The 26750-nt window shown below is 35.9% G+C and overlaps 1 protein-coding gene across 7 annotated transcripts in view; it reads right to left on the bottom strand.

Annotated features, from left to right (window-relative positions):
* The window catches only part of LOC109699265 (nonsense-mediated mRNA decay factor SMG5-like), a 121040-nt gene that overhangs the window by 57786 nt on the left and 36504 nt on the right, over window positions 1-26750 (bottom strand). Inside the window, exon 1 of one of the 7 annotated variants that reach the window (XM_074069072.1) lies at window positions 23979-25433. The exons of the other annotated variants lie outside the window; for them this stretch is intronic. The gene's annotated coding sequence lies outside the window, so the exon portion shown is untranslated. Of the gene's footprint in view, window positions 1-23978; window positions 25434-26750 lie in introns of those variants that run through there. 7 annotated transcript variants of the gene reach the window in all.

Genomic DNA, 26750 nt, shown 5'->3' with positions numbered 1-26750 from the left:
CAGTCCATCTGCTTTCACCCATGTAATTTGTACTCATCCTCTAACTCTTAGTGCTCATGTTACATCCTCAGAAAACCTTTTCCAATCTTCTGTATAAAACTTTGTCTCAGAAATGTAGTGTCTTATATATTCTGTTTTATAGCAATGATGACATTTGCCTTTATTATCAATTAATACTCATTTCCTCCCTAAGAATGTAAGTATCATGAGAACAGGAACCACATCTGCTTTTTTCATCAGGATAACTTCAGCCTTTGTAGTAAGTAGACACTCAATAATATTAATTGACTTTTTTCTTATTATTGTTGGGCTAAGTGGGGGTACACTGTGGCATTTACAATATATCAAATGTATCAGACTTGAATTACCCCCTCCACCATTCTCCTTTATTCCCCTTCCCCCATTCCTGAAACAGTTTCAACAGGTATCAGTTTTACATTTACATACATGGGAACATACTATTTGCACTACATTCACCCTCCCATGGGTACCTCCCTTTCTCCACCCCTTCTTCCCTCCCACTGGTACCAACCCCTGTAGGCAGGACCTGTTCTGTCTTCTTGTTCTCTGATTTTGTAAAAGAAAAAAAAAATGACATTGTTGTTTGTTTGTTTAAGATAGCTACACAGGAAATTTCCTTGTGGACCAGGAACTAGAGAAAAGGTTAGATCAAAAAGAATTAACCTAGAAGGTAACACACACGCACAGGAAATTAATGTGAGTCAACTCCCTGTATAGCTATCCTTATCTCAACCAGCAAAAACCCTTGTTCCTTCCTATTATTGCTTATACTCTCTCTACAACAAAATTAGAAATAAGGGCAAAATAGTTTCTGCTGGGTATTGAGGGGGTGGGGGGAGAGGGAGGGGGCAGAGTGGGTGGTAAGGGAGGGGGTGGGAGCAGGGGGGAGAAATGACCCAAGCCTTTTATGCACATATGAATAAAAAAATTAAAAAAAATTAGTGCAGCAAGAAGTAGCTATGTATTGTTTTTTTCCTCAGGAATGGACTTGACATTGAATAAAATGTTTATTTGGTATGCATTCTTTTTCTAAAAAGAAAAAAAAAAGGAAGTTTCCTTCTGACATTTCCATGTATATGTGTATTATAATCCATATTGGTTCATATCCTTTATTTTTCTTCTCTCTACCTTAGTCTTCTTCTTATGGTGGTTTCAACAGGTTTAAAAATTCTATATTCATTCTTGTATAGAGAGTACATCACTGTATTCACCTTCTTAACTTCCTTCTTCTACCCTTGCCCTCTCGTATGTGACTTCCCCTTTTGTGACCTGTTTTTCATTATATTGCTTTATTTGTATTAGGTCTGTATTTCACATATGAGAGAAAACGTGCAGCTTTGGGCCTTCTGAATCTAGCTAACTTCACTTAAAAAGATGTTCTCCAGTTCCATCCATTTAAACTGGATATCTGCATGCAAAAAAACTGAAACTAGATCCATGTCTGTCACTCTGTACAAATATCAGCTTAAAGTGGAGTAAGGACTTTAATATAAGACATGAAACTTTGAAGCTGGTGCAGGAAAGAGCAGGGAATACACTGAATTAATAGGCACAGGCAATGACTTCCTCAATAAAACTCAAATGGCTCAGCAACTAAGAGAAAGGACAGTCAAATGGGACTATGTGATGTTTAAAAGCTTCTGTACAACAAAAGAAATGGTCTCTAAAATGAAGAGGCCACCCACAGAATGGGAGAAAGTCTTTGCCAGGTATACATCTGACAAGGGATTAGTTGATGTTTGAATAAAAAAGAAGTCTCTTAACACTGTCCTCTCTCTGCTGTTGAGAAGAGAGAACATAGGTCTAGAACATGGGTCTTGCTACTATGATTAAATAGAAAGCAAATTAAATATTCCTCTATTGCAACAGTGACTTTATTTTCATAATATATGGATTCATAACAAATACATGTTGTAAGCCTAAAAAGACCTGCTAAAACCTTCCCCAGTTTTCTAGCCCAGCACAGAGAAGTGCCTAACAGAGAAGACAGAGTGAGTTATGTAGTAGTCAGGAAATAGGTTTCTAGCCTAAACACTGGATAAACCAGCAACTGAGGCAGTAAGACCTCAGATGAGAACCAGGCTACTAGGGTTAGATTCTGGACTGAACATTTATGTCTGTATGAACATAGTAAGTTAGTTAACCTCTCTGGTCCTTAGCATCAACATCTATAAATGTGATTTAAAGTAGGACTACATTCATAGGGTTATTAAAAAGACTGAGAAGCTATTTGCGTAAAAGCAATAAGGATAGTAATAATTATTATTTAACAGTTTTGGACTTTGGACTGTGGCTGTGTGCCAGTACTGGACCAAGCACTTTCTGTGGATTAGTGCAAATGAATGAGGTACTCAGAATGGACTAAATTGGGTTTTTTTTTTTAAAGTTCTTTTCAGTTCCTCCATTTCAAATGATTTAAAGCAGACAAATGTATGCCATACCTTATAATAGCTCTTGTGATTTTATTATCTCTCTAGTTTGTAGATGAGAAAATTGACACTCTGAGGATTAAATGACTTGCCACATGCCACACAAACCCCAAACCCACAAATTCACATGCAATCAGTTCTCCAGATTCAAATTATATTGCCTTTCTACTATGTCACCTAATAATTCAGCTTCCTTCTGTTTGTACTATTTTTCAAAGTGCTTCCCCTATATTTTCTCACTTTATGCTTACAACAACAGAAACCTACTGGAAAATGGGAAGAGTAGGGAAGAGACAATGGGAGGGGGGATGAAAGCTGAGGGTGATGGGGGATGAAGATGATCAAAGTACATTATATGCATCTATAAAAATAGAATAATAAAGTTCATTAAAATTGTTTTTAAAAGGGAGAGAGGGAATAAGAAAGTAATAGAGGGGATGAATTTGATCAAAGTATATTATACGCATACATGGAAATTTCACAATGAAACCCCTTTGTACAATTAACACACTCTTATAAAAATGAGGAAATCAAAAGGAAATAGGTTTCTCATGGAGTACTGGCTAGGGAAAGAGCAAGCTAGATACCTACAGGCTCTGTATGATTTATGGAGTTTTTTTCCTTGGAAAAGCTACTTAATTGTTTTGATCCTGAGTCTCCACATTTGTAATAAAATTAAGCTAGATAATCCTTAATGTCTCCTCTACATCTAAAAACAATAAAAGTCCCTCCATCTTCAACCATGTACTTTCCTTTCTTTCAATAGCTATTTAAGGACTATCTCCTTCAAAACATTGTTTCTTAGGTAATGTGACCCATTACCCAATCCACTAGAATAAGAATTAATCTACTCAAATATGTTACATTTTAGTTAATGTGGTGAACTGCAAACCCAAGCCATTTCTGTGAATATATTCAACTCACACTGAGCTCCACTGATTCTAGTTGAAAGAAAATAAGTGACTAATAAGAACAGCACTGTAAGCTGGCCCAGGTGGCTCATGCCTAGGTACTTGGGAGGCTGAGATTGGGAGGATCGAGTTTAAGGCCAGCCCTGGCAAATGGTTCCTGAGATCCCATCTCCAAAATAACCAGAGCAAAAATGGGCAGGAGATGTGTCTCATATGATAGAGTGCCTTCTTTGTAAATTCAAAGCTCTGAGTTCAAACCCCAGACACACACACACACATGCACACGCACACGCACACGCACACGCACACACACGCACATGCACACAAACAGTACTGCAACAGGCTTACAACATCTAACAATATAAAAATACACATAATAACACCTCACCATATTCAATAAATATGTATAATTATAATTTGCCAATTTACAACAATGTAAAATAAAAACAAACAAATAAAAATAATAAATCTTTGGAAAAGAGAAAATCTGCCCTGAAATTTTAAGATTTACCACAAGAGGGCAGAGTTGATTTATTGCTGGATTTCATATTGCAAGGGGCTGTACAGAAGCAGTGCATATAGGAGTATAAATTAGTAAAAATTCTCAAAAGTAGCAGTTTTCTCACAAGAATAACAAAATACTCATAATGCTTTGACTTGTTTCCAATTTATTGAAATGTGTCTTAAAAAATTGTGAGACATAAATTATCTTTTAAAAGTGTATATAATCTAAAATTTCAACATTATAGATTTCATTAAATAAACAGATACCATAGCAAGCAAGATGATTACCTAGCAATCATCTTCATATGGTTTATTAATCCAGAAAGCAAAGAATATGATATTTTATTCCCAATGAAAATCATGTAAAATACACAATTACATATTCAGCAGGAACAGAATAAAGTGAAGAAAAAGAAAAGAAAAAGAAAATCAGGAAAGTAAAATTTTAGGTCACGTCTTATGTACAATATGATTGTACAGTCTCGCATATATCAAGCACTTTTATATCTTTTTCTGTAACAGAATTTATGGTAAATATTCCACATGTTTATGGCCTTCTTCAATGTACTCAGACTGTATCTAGAAAACTGTAAGACAATTACAGCAGAGTCCACAGAGGAAGGCCAGCACTGTACAAGGTATAAAACAGGACCTGGAATGGTGGTTCACCCTTGTAATCTCTCAGGATACAGGTGGGAAGATCACAGTCCAGGCCAACCCAGGCAAAGTTAGCATGAGACCCTATCTGTAAAACAAACTAGCAACCAAAAGTCTGGGTGCATGGCTCAAGTGGCAGAGCACTTGCTTAGCAAGCAGAAGGCCCTGGATTCAATCTCTAGTACAGTGGAAGGGAGGGAGGGAGGAAGAAAGGAAAAGAGGAAGGAAGGAAGGAAGGAAAGAAAGAAGGAAGGAAGGAAGGAAGGAAGGGAGAATGTCATGATTATTCATTCTTTTAACAGCACTTACAGAAGACCTACACTATTGCAAGCACAGGACTAGGAACTGAGATCCAAATACAAAGAACATACAGATCCTACCCCCCTCACAAGATCATAGCCCCTGAGGACAATGCCACAGAAAGAGTAATGATATCATGTGTTCAGTACTCTGAGAGAGGAATTTTAAAGGGACATATTGTGAGTTAGCTTTCCATCACTATAGCAAATACCAGAATTAAATCAACTTATAAAGATAAATGCTTTATTTTTTATTACAGTTTTGGATATTTCTGTCCATGATTAATTGGTCTCTTTGTTCTGGGACTGTGACGGGACAGTGTATTATGGCAGGAGCACATGGTAGAGCAAAGCCCACTCCGCAGTCCCCTTTAAGGCATGCTCCGGATTACCTAAAATCCTCCCACTAGGCCCCACCTTTTAAAGGCTTCACATCCTCCTAGTTTGTGCTATTCTAGGGAGCAAGTCTTTAACACATGGGTCTTTGGGGAACATTCCAGATGCATTGTAGGTCCAGCCATGGACCTCCTAACACACCCCAAATTGAGAAAATTCTTCACAAGAAGATGTGGGAGTGGCATCTTTAGGAACTAGTTAAGAGTGCTACTTTTCATTTTTTGAAGTACCTCCACACCGTTTTCCATAATGGCTGTACTAATTCCCACCACTCCCACCAACAGTGTGCAAGGTTTACCTTTTCTCCACATGCCCTCCAGCACTTATCTTTTGCCTTTTTGATTAATAGAAATAAAATAGTATTTTATTGTGGATTTCATTTGCATTTTCTTATGATTAAGGATGTTGAGGAATTCTTGATATACCTTTGAATGCTTACATAATTTCCTTTGAAAATCTGTCTAGTCAGGTCTTTTGCCCATTCTTTTAATTGGATTATTTATTTTCTTGCTATTTTTAAAAAAAATTTTTATTCATATGTGCATACAATGTTTGGGTCATTTCTCCCCCCTTCCCCTGCCCCCTCCCTTACTAACCCCCCCACTCCCTCATTACCCCCCTTACCCCTCGCTACCCGGCAGAAACTATTTTGCCCTTTTCTCTAATTTTGTTGTAGAGAGAGTATAAGCCATAATAGGAAGGAACAAGGGCTTTTGCTGGTTGAGATAAGGATAGCTATACAGGGAGTTGACTCACATTAATTTCCCGTGCATGTGTGTTACCTTCTAGGTTAATTCTTCTTTTTTTTTTTTTTCATTTTTCTTTTATTATTCATATGTGCATACAAGGCTTGGTTCATTTCTCCCCCCTGCCCCCACCCCCTCCCTTACCACCCACTCCACCCCCTCCCGCTCCCCCCCCTCAATACCCAGCAGAAACTATTTTGCCCTTATCTCTAATTTTGTTTTAGAGAGAGTATAAGCAATAATAGGAAGGAACAAGGGGTTTTGCTGGTTGAGATAAGGATAGCTATACAGGGCATTGACTCACATTGATTTCCTGTGCGTGGTGTTACCTTCTAGGTTAATTCTTTTTGATCTAACCTTTTCTCTAGTACCTGTTCCCCTTTTCCTATTGGCCTCAGTTGCTTTAAGGTATCTGCTTTAGTTTCTCTGTGTTAAGGGCAATTCCTGTGCGTGGGTGTTACCTTCTAGGTTAATTCTTTTTGATCTAACCTTTTCTCTAGTTCCTGGTCCCCTTCTCCTATTGGCCTCAGTTAAAGCCAGAGTCTTGAACCCAACATAATCAAGAAATCTTAGTGATATTATATGAAGGTATCAATGAAGGCTTTAGAAGAATTACATTGAGAATGTCCAACAAAGAAGAACATTGTTATCCTGTAAAAGAAGAGGAGGAGAAGGCCATAAAAAAGAACAGGGCATGTGTGAAACTCCAAATATTTACCTGAAGAAAAAGTAGCAGGATACAAGACTGATGGTAGAAATCAAGGTCACCAGAATGGCATGATAAGAAGTCTAAACAATCCTGATGGTTATAAAATGACAATGACATACTTCAAGTAAGAAAATGATGTAATCAAACTTCCATTTTAGAGTGATTGCCCAATTGTATTTTGGAGAGTGAATTGAAGGAGGAGGCAAAATTTGATGCTGTTATGATAACTCCTGGAATAGGTGACACACACTTGACACTTTCATTGTACCAACTACAATTGGTGTGATAAGAACAAAGCAGCTATTCAGTAATGATAACAGTATACCACCCATATTCTATTTTGTTCTCATAATGATGAAGCAAAATGTTATTAAATTTATCTTAAGATGAGAGAACTGAGGCTCAGTAAATTAAGTGATTTGTTGAAGGACTCACAGCGAATAAGTGACAGTCTGAAATCAGATTCAGATTGGTCTGACACCAAAATAGGGACACTGTGAACCAGCTCCCTATATTATTCACTGTCTCTGAACAACTCACTTGGCATCTAGCAATCCACTGGGCAGAGGTGAAGATGAAATTCAAGCACTAGTGGAAATACTATCTAAGCCTTCAATTCCATTGTTCTCCAATATATAAGCAAACCTACTGAACTGGAGCTCATCTGGAGCCAGTTTGACAGCAGGGAATGGAAGAAATGATAGGGCCCTGCAGGTTCCTGAGATTACTTAATTTTCATTCCCATTAACTGGCAGACTCTATCACACTATTTAGGATAATTAACTGTGAGTCTCAAAAGGATATGCCCATTCACCCTCTCTTACCTCTCTGGTGAACAGCAGATGAGTCTCAGAAAAAAAGACAAAATATCTCCATGAAAATGAATCCCTCCAACTGAACTCCCACAATAAGATCACTTTAGCTTTTTGTCTCTCTCATCCTCCAACACCTTGATAATGTTATCGTTTTAATATGATTTCTGAGGATTAAGAGCTCTGAGGAACTTGTATTAAGCAATTACCCCAGGGATCAACAAACATAAGCTCGTGATATTTACTTAAAATTCTCAATTTGGTGGATATGTCAAGGTCTTTATAGACAAAACTGATGTTTTCAAGGTTGGCAAATTAGTACCGTGTCCAGAATAATAATTTCTGCAAGGGGAATGACATGTTCTTATTTTCCATCTTATTCCTTGGCGACAAGTGCCATTCCAAGCATTCTGTAAAATAAATTCTGAAGATTGTAAAGGAATAATGTCTAGGGTGCATTCTTCATGAAGGAAAAATTATTTACGTGTCATGAATCCTGAAAGAGAAAAAGAATAAGAGCTATACTCATGAAAATCAATAAATAGCTACCTTTTAAAAATAAATTTATTGCCTCTAAGTGCTTTAAAGACAATAACATGAAAAAAGTATGTGTAATTAGAGAATAGGGTGATCAAAAAGATGCCCAGGTGGATTCATATCAGATGAGTTACATACAACAAACTAAGGTATAGCCATTTGAGTACTTCTGTATCAAAAACTTTAATAAAAAGAAACTGATTTAAATTTTTATCTAATGAAAAGAGGACTTTCCCAGCAATTCCACTCTTAAGTTTATATACAAAATAATTGAAATTAAGAATTTAAACAGGTATTTTTCCCTAATGTTTATAGTAGCATTGTTCATAGTAGTTAATAGGTAGAAACAACCAAGAACCCATCCACAGGTAAACAGATAAACAAAATATGGTATAAAATATGGTAGTATAGCATTTGGACATAAAAGTGATACAATTTTGATATGTACAACAACATGGATGGATCTTAAAAATATTATGCTACTAAAATAAGCCAGAAGCAGGACAAGTATTATCTGATTCCATTTATATGAGATACCTAGAATAAGCAAATTCATATAGACAGAAAGTTGAATACAGGTTATCAGGGACTTTGGAGAAGAGAGGGTGGGTAATTATTGTTTATGGATACAGAGTTTTTGTACCCAAGAATGCTGAGAGGATGAAAGGTGTTGGATAGACAGTGGTAATAGTTTCACAACATGTGACTGCACTTAATGACATGGAGTGTACACTTACAGATGGTAAAAATAATAAATATCATATCTGTTTTTACCACACTATTTTTTAGAAAGAGGGTCTTTCAAGGTCTTACCCTGAAAATATTTATAGTCTACATAATGCAGTGACAGTTGCTTTAGCACTACACACTATAATAAAATGGGGTATTACATGAACTGCCTTCAACCTGTTTTTGATTAATGGACCCTTGAAGAATCTTCTGGAAGCTTTGGAACTTCTCTTTGGGGAAGGAAGTATGAGGAGGAAACACATAAACAAACAATTTGGGATAATTTGGGAGACAGAAGTTATGGAACACTTAAGGCCTTTGTTTAGAGAGCAATAAAGTCATGAGCTTCAACAAGATACAGCCTGCTGTGGAGGGCAGGCTTCTCCTTGGCCTGTGATGCTCAACTTCACCTACAGGTCTAGAGAAACACTAAAATCACAGAAGGGACAATAGAAAGAAAGGTCAAGCATTCACAGTGAAGAGCTTGTTTACACACGGGTGAGATTTTAGCTTTGCCTAAGCTGCTTGTCTTTCTCATAGCCTAAGATTCACAATGAAAAATGGCAATCAAGTTGGTGCAAAGGATAAAAATTAAACACTGATTTCATCCCATTACAATACAGTCTTGCTAATAAGCTATTGTATTCATCTTTAGGACTATTTTTGAGACCTGCCTGCACACAGCTGTCTTTTTATTTTTAAGGAAAACTTAATAACATCCTTTCTGAGTGAAAAGAGGTTTTTTGTATCCGGTTGTAATTTGAAAAGGAACAACTAAAATTATACATTTTAGAGTAATGTAGGAAATAAACACCCCTTTATTACTGGTTAAAAAGTTCTATTTTTATACTACTAGTTAATGCTTACTATTCTTTGTGGAATTCTTAAGATTGGCAGTATTTGTATGCATTTAGGAGAAATTGGTTCTCTATAATTACGGGATGAAAGATGCAACAAACTTGAAACATTTTAAACAATAATATTTTTAGCTTCTAAGATATTAAATATTTAGCTGCTATGTTGACTTATTCCTGGCAAACCAAGTAATAAAAAGATTTGAATGAGAATGATTTCTACTGCATCTCTATTAAATGTCTAAATTACCGTCTAGGGATAAAAAAACTACAGAGAATAATGGAAAGTAATGTGAATTGTATATTCAAACTGTTGGGATAAATAATGGATTCCTTTGAGATTTTTATGAATATAGAGTACCACAAAGTCAAATGACACATGCAGTTAAGTCTCCCAAATCTAAATATAATATTGTGTTTTATTCTAAGCTCATGTTCATACTACCATATAATCTAACAAATTCAGCCTGACAGAATTTTCCATAACATCTGCCCTTTGACGCACAGCATCCCATGTTCATTGCTCTGCTGATCTCACTGTCCTTTATTTGTATTTTATACTTTCCCTCCTGAATTAAGACAAGCACTAGGAAACACTGTTAAAGCCTGCCCTCTGTTTATAAGGCAGTCAATGGAGAGCCAACCACAAGTTGCTCCATTTGCCCAAGGTTGAGATTAGCACTTTTTCCTGCAAAAATAACTAGACATAAGTGTGAGTATCTAAGGTTGCATTTACAAATTTATATGCTTTGATAAGCTATGATTGCAAGATGATCTATAAATATTCTCCAGAAAATCTCTCTCGAAGTCTACCTCTCAATAATTTGAGATTATACATTTTTTGGAGGTACTGGAGATTGAACCCAGTGCATACTAGGCGAACACTTAACCACTGAGCTATAGCCCCAGAACCTCAATAATTTGATAAATGGTACAAGTGCAGTGTTGCAAAGGCAGCATGTGTATATAAATATATTAATATGTTCAATGTTTAATCCAGCCTAACAAAAAGTGTGAATAACATCTAGCAAAAACATTTAGCTCCCTCTCCACTCACTTTCCTCCTCCACAAAAGAATAAATAAATCCACTACCTGAAATGATGTAGCAGAAAGGGTCATGGAAAATAGGAGGGATCTGAGCTGTGTTTAGAAGACAAAATTTATTGAATTTAGTGACCTGGAATGTGGGAGGTGACAAGAGGGAAGAATCCATTATGACTTCATTTTTGGCAAATCCCTTAAGACAGGAAACATAAACCAAGGTATGTTTGAGAGTGAAGATGTTAGTTCATCTTAGGAATTGATGGATTTCAGGAATCAAAGATATATCCAAAGGAAAACATGCAATATCACATTGAATATTTGTATCTAGATTTTGGGAGAGGGACTGGCTGGTGATATGCTTTGTAAAACCATTAAGTGATGATGAAAACCATGAACTTGGTGCAATTTCCAAAGAGTATATATAGTGTGAAAAGAGCAGGGCCCAGGGAAGAGCTTTGGGAACATCAGTGTATGGAGAGGCAAAGGAAACATGAGGGATGCCAGGATGGACCCACAACCAGGATTAAACAAAAAGCACATATCTTTCCTTCATTTAGCTGATCTGCATAGTCAAGCATGGGCCACCACCACAGTGGTGGCCAAGTGGGTTTCAGTTTATGCCTACAAGACCTTCATCACCACTGGAGAAAGAGAGGTGAATGAAAGTGAACTAACACATCTTTGTCTTAAAGAATGCATCCTTGTTTCCTGAGGAAGACAAAGCACTATTCCTAAGAAAAAGTCTTAGTGGTTATATGGATTCTTAGCCCAGAGACACTTTTTCCCCTAGTTCCATATGCAAAGGAGCTGGCAAGCGAATAATCACCTCTCTTTTCTCATGTATTATTGAAGAATCTATGCCCTTTTGCATACACACAAAAATAATCATATTAGTCCAATTGGATTAATTCAATGCATATCATTTGTGAACCCTCTGGGAAAAAATAGGGAATACTTTCCTTTGTTTTCAGAAAATCTGATTGAAGCAGATCATACAAATGTTTGCAAAGGATAAAGAGCCAGATTAATTTAAATAGCTGAAGCTTCACGGGGTGTTAGTCACAGGCATTATTTGTTAACAAAAGCTACCTGAAAAAAATTAGAATAAAAAAATCATCAATGGGTGGTTGAAATGCATTAAAATAGATTCTAATCTATAGTCCTTACATAATAAATTCAAAGGTAAACTTATTTATAATCAAATATTCTTTAATACTAAATCCCAGAGTAAATTTAGTTATAAAATCAAACTCTAATGTGAGAAAAAATATTAAGCATATTGAAATGTGAGCACAAAATTGGTAAAAATGAAATGGCATAAGCAACAGAAATGAAATAAAATATTCTGACCATTCCTCTTTCTATTCTGTTCATAAAAATAAGAATCACATTTTTTCATACCAAATTTAGCATGTGCTAGCAAATTGACATCTAACAAATAAAAATGTTAGCATTAGAACTGTGTTTATACACAGATATCCTAGTCCTTTTCCAGTGAAGTTTAATAGGACAAAATTATGGAATCTTCACTTGCTGAGTCACTGGGCAAGACTGATATCTTTTATTTCACAGGGATGCTTATTGCAACATTCTTTGATTATAACTACACTTGGCACATTTTAAATCTTCATGAAAAATAAAATTATTCTTTATTTAGAAACATATCAAAATTCTTTGTTTAATTACACATTTTTCCCCTCAGAACACAAATAAAGAATCTTTTAACTCTGATAAACTAGAAAATACATTTTACTGCTAAATCTCGAGAGGGGAAGACAATGGATTTTCATCTATGCCAGATGACATTTAAAATCTCTGTGTCCCCTACACCTTCCAAATAAATGTAGCTCACAACATGAAAGAAAGGAATCAGAAAGAAATAAAGACTAAGGGGAAAAAATTGAGGCAGAATGATAGGCTCACTAAAATGTGCAGAAGGCATCTCCAACTCCCTTGAGAAGGCTGTTATCGTGAAATAATCACATTGGTGAACATGGAAAGAGTGGACTCTGGCAGGGGTCGTATATTGCACCCAAGAAGTTGGTGATTACATCCTGGAAATGTGACCCCATGAGAGGCCAGCTTCTTTGTTGCTTAATAGAGTTCACAGAAAATGCTTGTCTCCAAAATGAGATTTCCCCCCATTCACTGTGCAGCATAGGAGTCTTGACAGAATGAGCAGGGGTCCATTTCTCCTAATCAAGGGGAGATGTGAACCCCTGGGGGTGGAAGATTGTAAGCAATCAAGCTCAACTGTTGCAGGGTAAAGCCATTGCCTTCTGCTGCATTGTCAAGTGGTCATAAAGGAAGGGTTAAGGGAAGCTGCTAGAATTTGGTGGAAACCAGGGATAATAGGTCAGATGGACCCATTTGTCTTAGTAATTATCCCTTTCCCATCTCTGAGGCTATGAGAAATAGTCCCTTGTTGCCTGAGCAGCCTGTCCATATAGACTGCCTAACTCTTAATTAAAATCTTTGTCAGCATTTCCACTTTTTCATCCTGTTAGGCTTTCTAAATTGTAGTGAAAAGAATGTCCCTCCACTTGATACAGCTTAACTGTGAGATAACGAGAAAGCAGATGGAGATGAAATCAAACAGTACAGTCAGGGCTGTATTTGAGGGAGGCCTTTGGAAAATGTCTGCAAATCTTGGTTTCCAGATCTGGAGGGATACATTCCCAAGCCTAATGGTTTCTGGTTTAAATACAGTTAATTTATGTTTTTTAAAAGAAAAAGTATAATAAAACAAATACTTTATAGTTTCCTTAATATTTACTGAACTATACATTTGCCTATGTGCATATATATGAATATAAATGCATTAAAAAGTTTCAAAAAGCCAGGTGTGGTGACACACAGCTGTAACCCCGGCACTTGGGAGGCAGAGACAGGACAATTGTCAGAACTGGAATAACTACATAGTTAGTCCCAGGCCAGCCTAAGCTACATAATGAGGCACTGTCTCAAAAAACAAACATGCAAACAAAACAAAAGAATGCCCTAAAAAAATTAGAAAAATAATCCACTATTACTAATAACTACTTGTATCCTGGGGCTAGCCACAGTGGAACTCGAAACATGAATAAAGACGGACTAGCTGTTTGCTCCTGAATATGATCTTTTGAAATATTTCCAAAAGAATGTATTCAGGTATTGTCTGTGTAAACCAATAAATGCTTTTTAAAAGATGAGAAATAAAGTTATTACATGACTGGATCTGAGCGTGACTGTGGAATAAAACCGTATCATATACCCAGGGATTCTCAGGCACAACTTCATTTAATTAATTCTAAAATTAATATTCACCAATGAGGTTACTGTCCCCATCCAAAGGATCTCTGAAGTTAGGCCTATTATGCATAATGATCATTTGTTTTATATATCTATTTATCAAAATAATCATTTTTCCCTGTGTGCTACACGTTGTATCTTAAATGCACACCAAATGGACCATGTGTTAAAGCTTTGAACTCTAGCTTGGCATTAATGGGAGATGGTAGGGGCCTTTAAGAGGAGGGACTTAGTGGGAGATTTTAGGACATTAGGAGAAGACCTTAAGGGGTCTCTCTTTCTCTCTCTCTCTCTCTCTCTCCCCCCCATCCATCTCTCCCTCTCCTTTTCCCTCTTCCTCCCTTTCCCTCTCCCTCTCCCTCTCTTTTTCCAGCAGCTTCCCCTACCATGAACTCCTGTATGATATACTGACTTGCCACAGGCCCAAAAAGCAACTGGGCCAACTGACCATGGACTGAAACTTGCAAAATTGTGAGGCAAAATAAACATTCTTTTTTTTAATAGAAATTGGATAAATAAAATCTTTTATAAAATTGCTTTCTAAGCATGAAGCCCTGAGTTCAAAGCTTAGTCTCACCAAAAAAGTAAATAAATAAAATTAGCAAAAATATCTATTATAATCATAAAATACTAGATAAAAAAATTTAGCTTTAACTTTAAAATTTTTTTCCTTTATTGTTGTGCTGGGTGGTTTTGAAATTATTATCTCAGGCATTTTGTAAGAGCAATGGAAAGCTGACTACTACCCCCTGGGTTCCCAAAATGTTCTTGAGGCAAAATTAAGAGGCTTTCGAATGTTCCTAACTCTGCATATAATTTGCTAATCCTACCACGACATAAAAATTATGTCCCAACCTTGACTTGCTGACTTAATCAGTGCAAGAATTGATGTAATTTTCCTTTTGTGAATATATACCTGTATATATTTAAGACCTCAGGAAAAATAACTCAGATATGTCATGTTTCTTGTACTAAAACATTCACAATGTCAGTCACTGACAATGTGCTGAACAGTTCAGGATGTGGGAATTCAAACACAGTTTATTTCCTAAAGTAAAACTAAAATATGTATGACAAATTTCATACAGCACATGGAAATGTGAGCTAAGAAGCAAAGTGAAAATATTCTTGATTGTGGATTTTGGATTTAACAATCAACCTATGGGATTTCATGTACCCTGAAGTCAGTAATTTCCTGGATGTCATTTTAGTTCATTAGACACAGGCTCTCCCTAAGTTCCACACATTTAAACCACTGATTAGTTGGCAAATGTGTCAGGAATGTTAATAACGAAATTCAGGCATCCAGGCATTAACATAATCTTTTCTCCAGTTTCAAGGAACAGGTTTCCTCCATGACATGTGCTGCTTCTAGAATGGAGGACCAAATAGGTCCAAATGTCTACAATCCTTTCAGCTAAATCCATTATACTAATATTTGATGATTATGAACTAAGTCTCATTTAATATGCTCAGATGCTCTCATTTAAAGGCAATGATTACTAAAAAAGAGTGAGTTGTATAAACCAGTTTCCCAGCATGTTGGTTGACAAGACATCCCACTGGTTATAATGTAACCATCAGGCAGAGCTTTTTAAATCTAATGCTGAACAAATTATCTTTCATAAAAGGCAGATTGAGAACTCTCACTGTCAATCTTGCCTCCCAGTAAGCTACATTTCCATTTCACAGAACATCTTGAATTTACTTGAGGGAGGTAGGGCTCCCTAAAAATATGGAGCAAGAATAAATCTAAAAGGGTAAGGGAAAAAAGACTAATAAGAACCTTATGCTTAACCAATGACAAGAAAGTCACCTTTTGTGCCAACAGTCCCTCAAAAGATGACTTCCAAAATCCTCAAATGGACTTTTCTGTGTCTAGGCAAAACTATTAAGAGAAGTAAGGTTTTCACTTCCAGGAGAAGAATTATGACTGCATTAGTTGACATGGTTACATTGCAAAGATGTATAGAGATCATATAATCTGACCCACAGTAGTAATTTCCATCCAGATGGAAATTCATACTCCATGTTACCCTTACTAATGGGTCACTCATAGCCTTCTGAAACAAGTCTTTCCACTGTTGGGCAGCACTCTCCCCATTTCTGCTTAATTGTGGCTACAACATACAACCCTTTAATTTCACCCTATTTGCTCCTCCAGAGCAACATTCCTTACCTGATTTTGAACCATAAACCTCTTTCATGAAAACATAAAATTTCATAATCTACTTTTAAAATATTTCCAATCATGTCACCATTTCATGAAGAATAGGATTAAAAAGTAATGACATTTTCATTTTACATGAGAATGGTGTTAAGGATTCCATTAGAAAGTTTATTATAATTGTGAACAGAGAAAACGTGAAGATAAATTTTTATTTTCTCTACTAATCACCTTCTATTAATTGTGATGCAAGAAAGTACATACAAATTATATTGTATGTAGTCTAGTGAAAGAATAAATCTTAAACTTAAGATGAAAATTTAAGTACCTCTTTCAATATCAAGAGTATTGCTTATTTGGCACTAGGGATACAATGATGAATAATATCTACTACCCCTCCCAGAGATTCTAATTCAATTATTCAGAAATTATGCTCCAGCACTGATGTCTTAGAACAATCTGCTGGGAATTTTATTGTACACTGATCTGATATCACCAGTGTTTGGTTCATGCAGGTGGTTGAACCTGAATGGACTGCAGGTTCAAATTGTTCACATAGGTAATAGTTGCAATACCTATATTTGATATTGCAACCTGTATATACCTGGATATAACAAAGTATTTATATCCAGAACATATGAAAAAATCCTATAAAATAAAATAGTGCAAATGTGGAACAGGCACTTCATAAAACAAATGCACAAGTAGCAGGTAACACTTTCCTGGTTTTCATTAGCTATTAGGGGAATGTAAATTGGAACATCCTGTAATACTATCACACGCCCATCAGAATGGCTAAAATGAAAACAAGTGTCTAGAATGAAGATCACCTGAGGTCTCAGATGGTGCTGATGGTAATATTAGGTAGAAATGCTTTGGAAGGCTGGCAGTATGAGCTACAGTTGCATATACCTATACTCTACAGCAGTCACACTCCTAGGTATCTATGCAATGGGAATGTGTCGTGTGTTCCCCAGAAGACATATAGAAAACTATTCATTACACTATTCATTGTAGGACAAAACTAAAAATAACACAAATGTCCCATCACAATGGAAAGGATAATTAAATTGTGTATTTACACAAAGGGATACTACATAGCAATGAAAGTGAAGAAGCAATAACAACATCCTAAAACATGAATGGATTTCACATACTTATTATCTAGTAGAAGAAGTGAAATGCAAAGAGTACATTCTGTATGATTCTATTTCATGAAATTCAAAACAGGCAAAAAGTAGTGTGAAAAGTCAACATAGTGGTTATCTTTGGGGGAAAAGTATAAAGGGGCCTCTGGGATATTGGTAAAACAATTTGGTTTTGATTTAGGAGCTGGTTACATGAGTTTGCTCATTGTCTAAATCTTGTACTTTCCTGAATGTAGTTATACTTCAAACATTCAAATGCAAACTTATGCATTTATGTGTATGATGAACGTCTCAAAGAAGAGATATGAGCTTAATGCTTTGGGTAGAGAGGGAGGCATGTGCTCAGCATGGTATCAGACAACTTTCCAAGAAAGAGAATTTGAGATGATGGTAAAGGCAGAGAAGGCCATTTATGGCTGGGCAAACTGCACGTGGAAAGTGTAGAGGGATTCAGCCCTCCACTTTTCCAAGTTCCTGCTTGAGATCATCACTAAACAGGGACATCAGCTCATACAGAGACATTCCACCCTACACACAGCCATGCTTACTGGATTGATAGAATTAAGCAGCATCTCCTTAACAGTCCCAGTCCATGTGTGCATTTCCTACAGGCTGCAGGGTTACTCCTCTAAGGTCTGAGTGCCCCAAGCTCCTTGTGGGAGGCCTACAGGCATCTATCTGTGAATAGATGGGTGAATTTAGTATTAGGAGGACACTGGATCCAAGTTGCTGCTCCAATCCAACTTCATTCACAATAAAATTGATCTCTGGATCCTTGACTTATATGACACTTAATTGCTTCAAAATCTCAAGAAGAAAACTAATACACTCCTCAAATGACCCTCAAGTCCCAATACAAAGGCATCTCATTCTTTCAGTTTGGTGTCTTAGAAAAATAATTGAAAACTGAGCATGACTACAGAGAAAATGGTAAGGGAGGTCGAAGATGAATTTTGATAGGTTTTATATCGTAACAAGGAAAATTTACTTTATTTTGTTGGCTATAAAGAAACTGTAGGACACTTTATCCAAGGTAATAAGATGATCATATTTATTTTGAACATATTAAGTCTATTAGTAAAATGGTAAATTAATAGAGTTATACTATATTGCACATGGTGACATATTATTGTGATGCTGGTATGTCACATAGCATAATGTTCAAGCATAAGAAAACTTAGATTTAAATTCCTACTCTGCAATTAGCTGTGTAACTGTTGGTCAATAATTTAACCTCTTTCAACTTAAGCTTAATCATACTCTATATGGATACTACCCAGCTAGTATTGATTTACAAGGCTTTTTAAATGAGGAACTAGATGTAGAAGATTTAGCATCATGTATACAGAACAACAATGAATAAAGATTAGGTTTTATTAGTCCTCTAATATTTGAGATAGTCATATATAATGTACAACATTTAAAGTAATCATTTGTGAAGAAGTGCTAAACTTTAACCCATACTGACTATCAAAAATACATAAAGAAACTTTTGAAAATACATATGTCAAGATCCTACTTCAAGACGATTCTGTGGTAGGACTAGGTATCTGCATTTACTTAGGTTCTAAGATAATTCTGATGCACAGTCATAATTAAAAACACTTAATTTGTGATAGCTAAACTGCTTTTAGGTTTATTAGAGTCTGTTTTGTTAATATACCCACAAATAGCATATTTGTTGACTTGGAGTTTATAAATCTTTGTGCCTCAACTTCCATAATCATAATATGAGGAAATAAGAGTACCATCCTTGTTCCAAAAATATAACAGAGCCAAGCCTGTAGGTTCAGATAATAATGCATATATCTAAAATCAGGAAAACCAAAGCATATTTGGGTGGACGGAAATAGGTGAGATGATGAAACAGTAACCATATAGCTTGGTCCATAATTCAAACACACAAAATAATCAATGACCATGATGTGCACTCAATCAGAAAACAAAAAGAAAAGGAAAAGTTAATGACTGCATGGAAGGTCAGAGCAAACAGCAGGTGAGTGAGAGATAAGAAGGCAGAGGTGAACTGGAGGTTTCCAAAGCTGTAAGGCAAGGAAGATGGCCAAAAGCTCATTCAGGTCAGCAGGAACCACATGATCTACAAGTAAGATGAGCAGAAGAACAGATACAAAGTACCAGCAAAAGGGAGCACTTGATTCCAAGGCAATCTTCACTCCCTGGCAGAAGATTCTTATCTATTTCCTAGGCCTGTAGGTGAAAGCAAGTAAATGCATGAAAAATGGAGAAGGTAAAGTCTATGGGAGCAGAAGTGGCATAAGATCTCTGGCAATTAATGATAGATAACCACCAAGCCAAACCACCAAAAAACTATATTTATATTAAATATTACTAAAAACAGAAGTTTATATTTAAGAAACTATGAAACATGCCTAAAATATGTAATTTAAAAATAAAAAATATTTAAAAATAGAGTAATATAATTTAAAAATAAAAATGGAGCACAAAGCATAATTTCATTCATGCATCCAGCCATTCAACCAAATAACAACTATTAAATGCCTTTGATTGTCAAGCCTGACATTAGGCACCATACCATAATAGAGTTCCTTATTGTCTGGCAGAGGCAACAAAGATAGAATTATCACAATATGATGCATTAAGTCTTACACTACAGATCCTAATTGGGTGTCAGGAAGACTTCCCAAAGGAGGTGAAGTCTTAAAGAATTCACAAGAGACTTCTAAGAAAGTGAATATAGTTGATGAATGAATTCAAGAATGAATACAGAATTCTTAAAACTGTTGAAATCACCATAAGAAGGGGACTAACATAGAAAGGAGAAAAATAGAGGAGATGAACCAATTTGGATTGTAATACATATATACATGGAAATGTCACAGGGAAACCAATGTATAGCTGTCTTAAACAAACAAAAATTTTTTTTTTTTTTACAAAAGTGGAGAGCAGGAGGACAGAACAGGTCCTGCCTGGGGAGGTGGTACCAGCAGGAGAGGGGAGGATGTGGGGAAAGGGTGTAGGAGAGTGAATATGGTGCAAATATTGTGTACACATGTATGTAAATGGAAAAATGAGACCCCTTGAAACCTTTCCAGGAATGAGGGGAAGAGAGATAAAAGAGAACAATGGAGGGGGTGAATTTAACTATGATATATTGTAAGAATGTCACAATGTACCCTCAGCACAGCAATAATTTTAAAAATCACAATGAAAAGAATTCAGAAGAATTAATTAGGGCAGAATATGATATACTGTAAATGAACAGCGTGCACAAGGAGAAGATAGCAAGGGTAGAGTGGTATGTTTGAGGATTTGGAAGTAATTCAATATGGTTGGGGCATGTGTTGTGCAATCATAAAGAATGGAAAGTTGAGGCTAAAGAGATAGACAGGGGACCACTAGTGAAAGGCAATGCTAAAATGTTTGGATACTAGCCAAAACATAATTTTCTCTGACTTTAAATAATTTCAAGTAATAAATAGAAAACTCTGCAACAGAAAATAGAAGATGAAATAGAATAGCAAATAACATGTAAATTCAGGTATGCATGGCCAAATGAGGAGTCTAGTTAAAAATAAACTAGTTTAGACCCAGTCTTGAAAACACAAGGGGGTACCTTTTGGAGGGGATGAATATAGCTCCAAATATTTACATAAAAATTTAGTTCTAGATAAGTGTTAATAAATCATGTCAAGGAAGTTTACAAAGATCACATCAAGGCCTCAAGACAAATCTAATTTTATATCATATTAATTTAAAACAATATAAACTTTGCAAATCTTGGAAAGTAAAGGATGGGTAGAATGAAGAGTTACCACATCAGACAAGAATATATTGCTCTAACTATAAAACAGTTAGGGAATGACTATTCCTTAATCACCAAGACCTCTATTTGATGATAGGATGTCATTTTATGGAATAGCCCCAGTGAAGGAAATAGAAAAGTACTTAGGGATTTTATGCCTTTTCGAATCACATATCCACCTATTCATTTTTTCCCTGTTCTCAGGATGATTTGTGTGACTGATGATTTCCAAGACACCACAAAGCTAAGATCTGCAGCCTCAGCTACGCTCCATGCTCTAACCAGCATGTCTTGTTCAGCTCTTTCTCTCATTTCCCTCAACAGCTTTTCCAACATTCATCCCTTCATCAAAGTCTTCTTACCCATCTTGAGGAAACTGCCTTGCTTTTATTATGAAAGGTTACATACACAGTCGCCTAAAGATCATGAGATCAGCAGATAGCCATGGAAAATATCCACGCTTAAGAGATAAATGGATGATTATTGGACATCAGAGAAGACTGAAAAATGAAAGGTCAGAAAATGAGAACGTTTTTATATTACAGAATCCAAATAAATAGAATATTTTAAGGAGGAGATGATCAAATGAAGATTCTGGTTAAAAACAGGCTGGTTTAGATCCAGAATCAAATACTGCAGAGAGTTCAAAATGAAGTAAAAAACAAAAGTGCCCACCGAATGTAACAATACAGTGATAATGACAGGTAGTGATTTTATTTCAAATAACTCCAACTGAGTGAAGACAACAGAACCTATATTGTAGATGGTGGAGCAAGAGATAAGAGTGAGGAATGAAGACATATTACTCTTTCAAGAAGGCTCTATGAAAAAGGCAGAGGTCTTTACTACTTTAGAAGAATAGAGAAGGAAAGGAAGGTTTCATCATGGATATAGCAAAGTAATGATGTGATAAAAGTCATGAAAGAGGTACAAGAGGTGATGGTGGAGGTGGCAGAGGTGAAGTTACTGGTAATGGTGATAGTCTTGGATGTGATAAAAGTGAAAGAGGTGGTATAGGTAGAAGTGGCAATAGAGAAGCTGGTGTCAGTGGAGGTGATGGTGTGATGACATAGGTGATTGATGATAATGGTAGTGGTGATAATACAAAAGAAAATAGTAGTTTTAAGTATAGGGAAAATATGTTTACCTACTAAAGTGAAAGACCTAAGAGAGAGACAATAAACAGAAAAGGGATGATAGTTGTGTTGGTCTCAGAGGAAAACAGACAAGAAGGTTTGAGCACAGATGGAGGAACTAATTTGCAAAATTATTTTTATAGCGAAAATTCCCATACCAAAGTACCTGCAGTTCCTCAATTGTGTCAGGGAGTTCTGTGCTTTTGTACCTAGTGATCTACCCTCTGCTTACAGCACCCCTTCTCCCACTTCTAGTCAGTCTTTAACCTCTATTCCTTCAAACTAGGACTCAGAATCCACCTCTTCCAGGAACCCTTTTATAATCCCCTCCCCCACTCTGACTAGGATGCTGCTTCTCTGGGCTCTAGCAATACACTGTACACCACAGGACTGCCTACTACATTTTAATTGTTTTAATCTTCACTAGAAAGCAAGTACCAGGTTCCATTATGCTTTCATTTATTCATTCAATGAAACTATCATGCCACTATTGATATTATTTAAAAAATCTATTGGGCACTTATCAATGCCAAGCAACAGTGGAAAAATTCCAACCCACTACCTGCTTTTGTAAATAGAGTTTTATTGAAACATAACCACATCCATTCATTTTCTTACTATCTATGTCTGCTTTCACCATACAATGATGAGGTGAGTAGTTTTGAAAAAGACCATATGGTCCACAGATCCTAAAATGTTTCTCTCATCATTTACAGAAAAAGTTTGCCAATACCCACCTTAACCAACAGAGACACAAATTGTGATTCTATCTTGTTCTACAAAAGTTTGTACCTCAATAGAAGATACCAATAATTATAGCATAATATGATACATATTTTATAGTGGAAATTAAAACAGCTATGGGAACATCTAGAAGAATCATTTATTCTGTGCTTTGTATAATTAGCACCCAGCACTGTCGAGCATCTTAGTGAATACTCTGTAAGTAGACCAGTTTTTTTCAAAGGTGAGAATTCATTTAAGACATGAAAGACTTGAGTAAGACTCTAGGGCATATGGATGAATCACCATTCCATATATATGTATATATTTACCAAGGGAACTAATTTAGGATACCATTTAATCATAACATACAGTCAATGGTAAAGCTAAAGTATCCAAGTTAGGTCTTTCCATCAGTAAAAGAGTACCCTGACGCTTGTGCCTGGACCTGAGAAGTTGATTTAATGCTTGTTCATGTCTGGGAAACTATATGATCTTTATATTAATTCTTTAGAATCTTTTCAAATTCTATTGTGAACTTTTGATGTCAAAGCCTGGCCTAAAACTACCATCTTGATTTCTCTTTATCTCACATGTTTACTTCTCTCTCTCTTGCTCTCTCTCTTCTCTCTTCTTCCCTCTCTCTCTCTTTTCTTCCCTCTCTCTCTTCTCTCTTGCTCTCTCTCTCTCACACACACAGCTATATACCCAATATTATCTCACATATAATATATGCATCCATAAATATCATCACACATATGTCATATCTTTAATAAATATGTATTTAACTCAAATCTAATGCATGCATACTTATAGATTTATCTTAATCAGAGATGGCAACTAAGTTTCTACTGAAGGGTTAATGCCCATCAATCACAGGGGCTCCCCATGGCACTGTGTTAAGAACGCTTATGAGACCACCTTCCAATGCATAAGAACTAGGACTATGAATCCCTAGTGAAGTTCGCCATGGATACCAGTGGTGAAATAGTGGACCTGAGTCAACTTATTTGCCATCCTGTCCCTTAGGAATTTCACACATTGACAGATTTCTTAAGTGTAGTCTTGCCACAAGCTTACCACAGGTAGTGATTGGCTCTCCCAAGAATTGAGGGAGGTGGCAAAGTTCTTGATGGGGACAACCTTGATGGAAAGGATAAGAATAATAACTTGAGTTTCCAAAGCACTTCATTGATTTCAAAGTATCCTTATCGGTTTTATCTCATTGCAACTTGCTTTATGTTGTAGATTACAAACATGAATTCAGTAGGGCTTAGCCAGATCAGTAGGGTTTAGCACCTTATCCATGGTCATATAGAATTTTGGCAGATATTAAATGCACAGGGTGAGATCCCCTAACTATACAGGACAGAAGACATCTTGTCAGGAATTGGAAGTAGTCCACTGCTCTAAGGTAAAAGTGGTCAAGTGTTATCACACATTAATTTTTACTCATCTATGGAATTAACATTCATTAAATGCTTACTGAATACAAGACACAATCACTAAAATGATGGGGATTATTTGAAAGTTGTAACAATAGATTTTGAGAAGTGTTATAATGCAAAGTGAGGATTAGTTCAACATTAGAAGTATTAAAACAAATAGTCAATGTGATAAATACATACCTTTTTTTTCCCTGTGCTAGATGACAGATACAAATAAGAAAAAAAATGCCTAATGTTAAGAATTCACAAGCATTTTTTTAATTCCTTAAATTAATTTCCTTAACTCTCAAGGATTCTAGCAATTTAATGTCTAAATGAGTCACCTGGGAAGTGTGCTAAGTTTGAGAATTTTATGTTTGATGAAGAATTGGCTCCAGATTTTTAATGAATCTTGAATGCAGATGGTATTAGTCATGAACCTCATTATGAAATACATTATTGTATTTGGGGGTTAAAGTGAACTTAGAATTATGAGGTAAGCAACTAATATTTTATTTTCTTCGTGATAGGATCACCTGTAAACCCAGTATCCAATTTCCCCCAATGGGGACATCTTGTAAAACTAGTACAACTAATATGTAACCAGGAAATCAACAAGAGCCTCTTATACCCACACCAACTTCCAACCTCAGAAGTTCCTTAACACCAGACCTTACTAATATTTCTCCATATGCATAAGCTTGTCATTTTAACAATGCTGTTAGTGGAATCATATATTACTTAAACTTGATATTGGCTTTTTTCCACTAAGGATTATTATCTGGAGACTCATCCAGGTTGTCATATGTACCAATTTTTAATTACTTTTCTTGCTGAGTAGTACTCTGTGATTTAGATCTACCACAGTTTAAACACTCACCCATGTATGGATCAGTTTCTGTTTTTTAACTATTGTAAATAAAGCTGCTATGCACATTAATGTACCCCAAAACCCACCCACATTATTAATCCTTTCAAAGAACCAAACTGGTTGAATAAAATGTAGAAATCTGGTTTATTGGCTCATGATTTGCTTGTCTCCAAAAGAAAGAATACCCAGGGTGTTCTTTCATCAAGTCCTCAATGTTTATTGCCAGTTTATAAACTGAAAACATTAATTCTATAAAATTCGAGAATTTGGTGATTACATTCCACAGTAGATGTTTTCACAATACTAGAAATAAAATCGCCATGCACGTTTTGGATCCAGGTGGCTATTAGACCCTCCTCGTTTAACATAGTTTACAGCAAGCTTTAGAAAATACACAGCTGGTCCCATTTCCAGGGACCATTCATCTATATTGACCTTTACATCTGTGTGTATAACTACACTTTGAAAAATACACTGGTGATTTAGGATTGTCCAATACCTTTCAATCAATCTTTATAATTATAGGTAACCTACAATTTAATTCCCTGATCACAGCCTTACACTCATGTATGCATCAAGTTGGGGGGTGGCTGGATTAATTTTTTCATACCCATATCTTAAAAATTTATTAATATGCTATTTTTTCCAGAATAATTACCTTGATAGACTTATTATCTTTGCTTACCTTGCATAAAATTGTTAAAGACATTCATTTCCATTTGATATGACTCTACTACTTTGCTCTATATTTTAGCCTAAAACTAAATAGTAAGGTCAAATGACATAATTAAACAAAACTATTAAAATAATTGCATAGCAGAATCAATAATCAATGATATAATTACATACTCAAATGTAATTCTCAAATGTTCTTCAGGCTGAGCTTATCCTCTGAGCTGCAAACTTTCACTCAACAACTCCATTTAGATGCTTGACTATCATTTGAAATTTCATGTGGCTAAAACAGAATTAATCATTCCCTCCATCTCCATCCCAACCATCACCATCACCACAAAAACATGCCCTATCTAAAATTCCAATACCACATTCACTCAGCCGTTCAGACAAACAAAACCTACCCTCCCCCTTTATTCTCCTTTCTTCCCCCCCAACTTCTCGAGACCGCCAGTAAATCCTTTCAACTCTGTGTCTAACATGTCTGAAATATTTTCACTTCTCATCATCTTTTGCATTGGAGCTGCCTCTATCCATTCACTGAGGTCTCAATTCAGGGAGGACGCCTGAAGAAACTAAGCTACACGCCACATTCCCAATTTTGTCAACCTTAAAACACATAGTAACTAAAATTTTCTTCTTTGTTTCTACTTCTTTTATCTCATCCTCTACATTAGAATATTAATTCTTAGAGGGCAGGGATGCTATGTTTTTTGTTCATCACCATATTCTTAGTATCTACAACTACCTGGCATATAATAGTCACTCAATAAACATTTAGTAACTGATGTCCATGACATCAATTGATTATTTTAGAAATTTCAACACTGTTCTTAAAGATGTGCTATAACTGCAAGCAAGTTACTTTCTCTGGGCATT

Source organism: Castor canadensis, chromosome 3, assembly GCF_047511655.1.
Source record: "Castor canadensis chromosome 3, mCasCan1.hap1v2, whole genome shotgun sequence".
NCBI lineage: Eukaryota > Metazoa > Chordata > Mammalia > Rodentia > Castoridae > Castor > Castor canadensis.
This window is presented reverse-complemented; position numbering and strand designations above follow the sequence as displayed.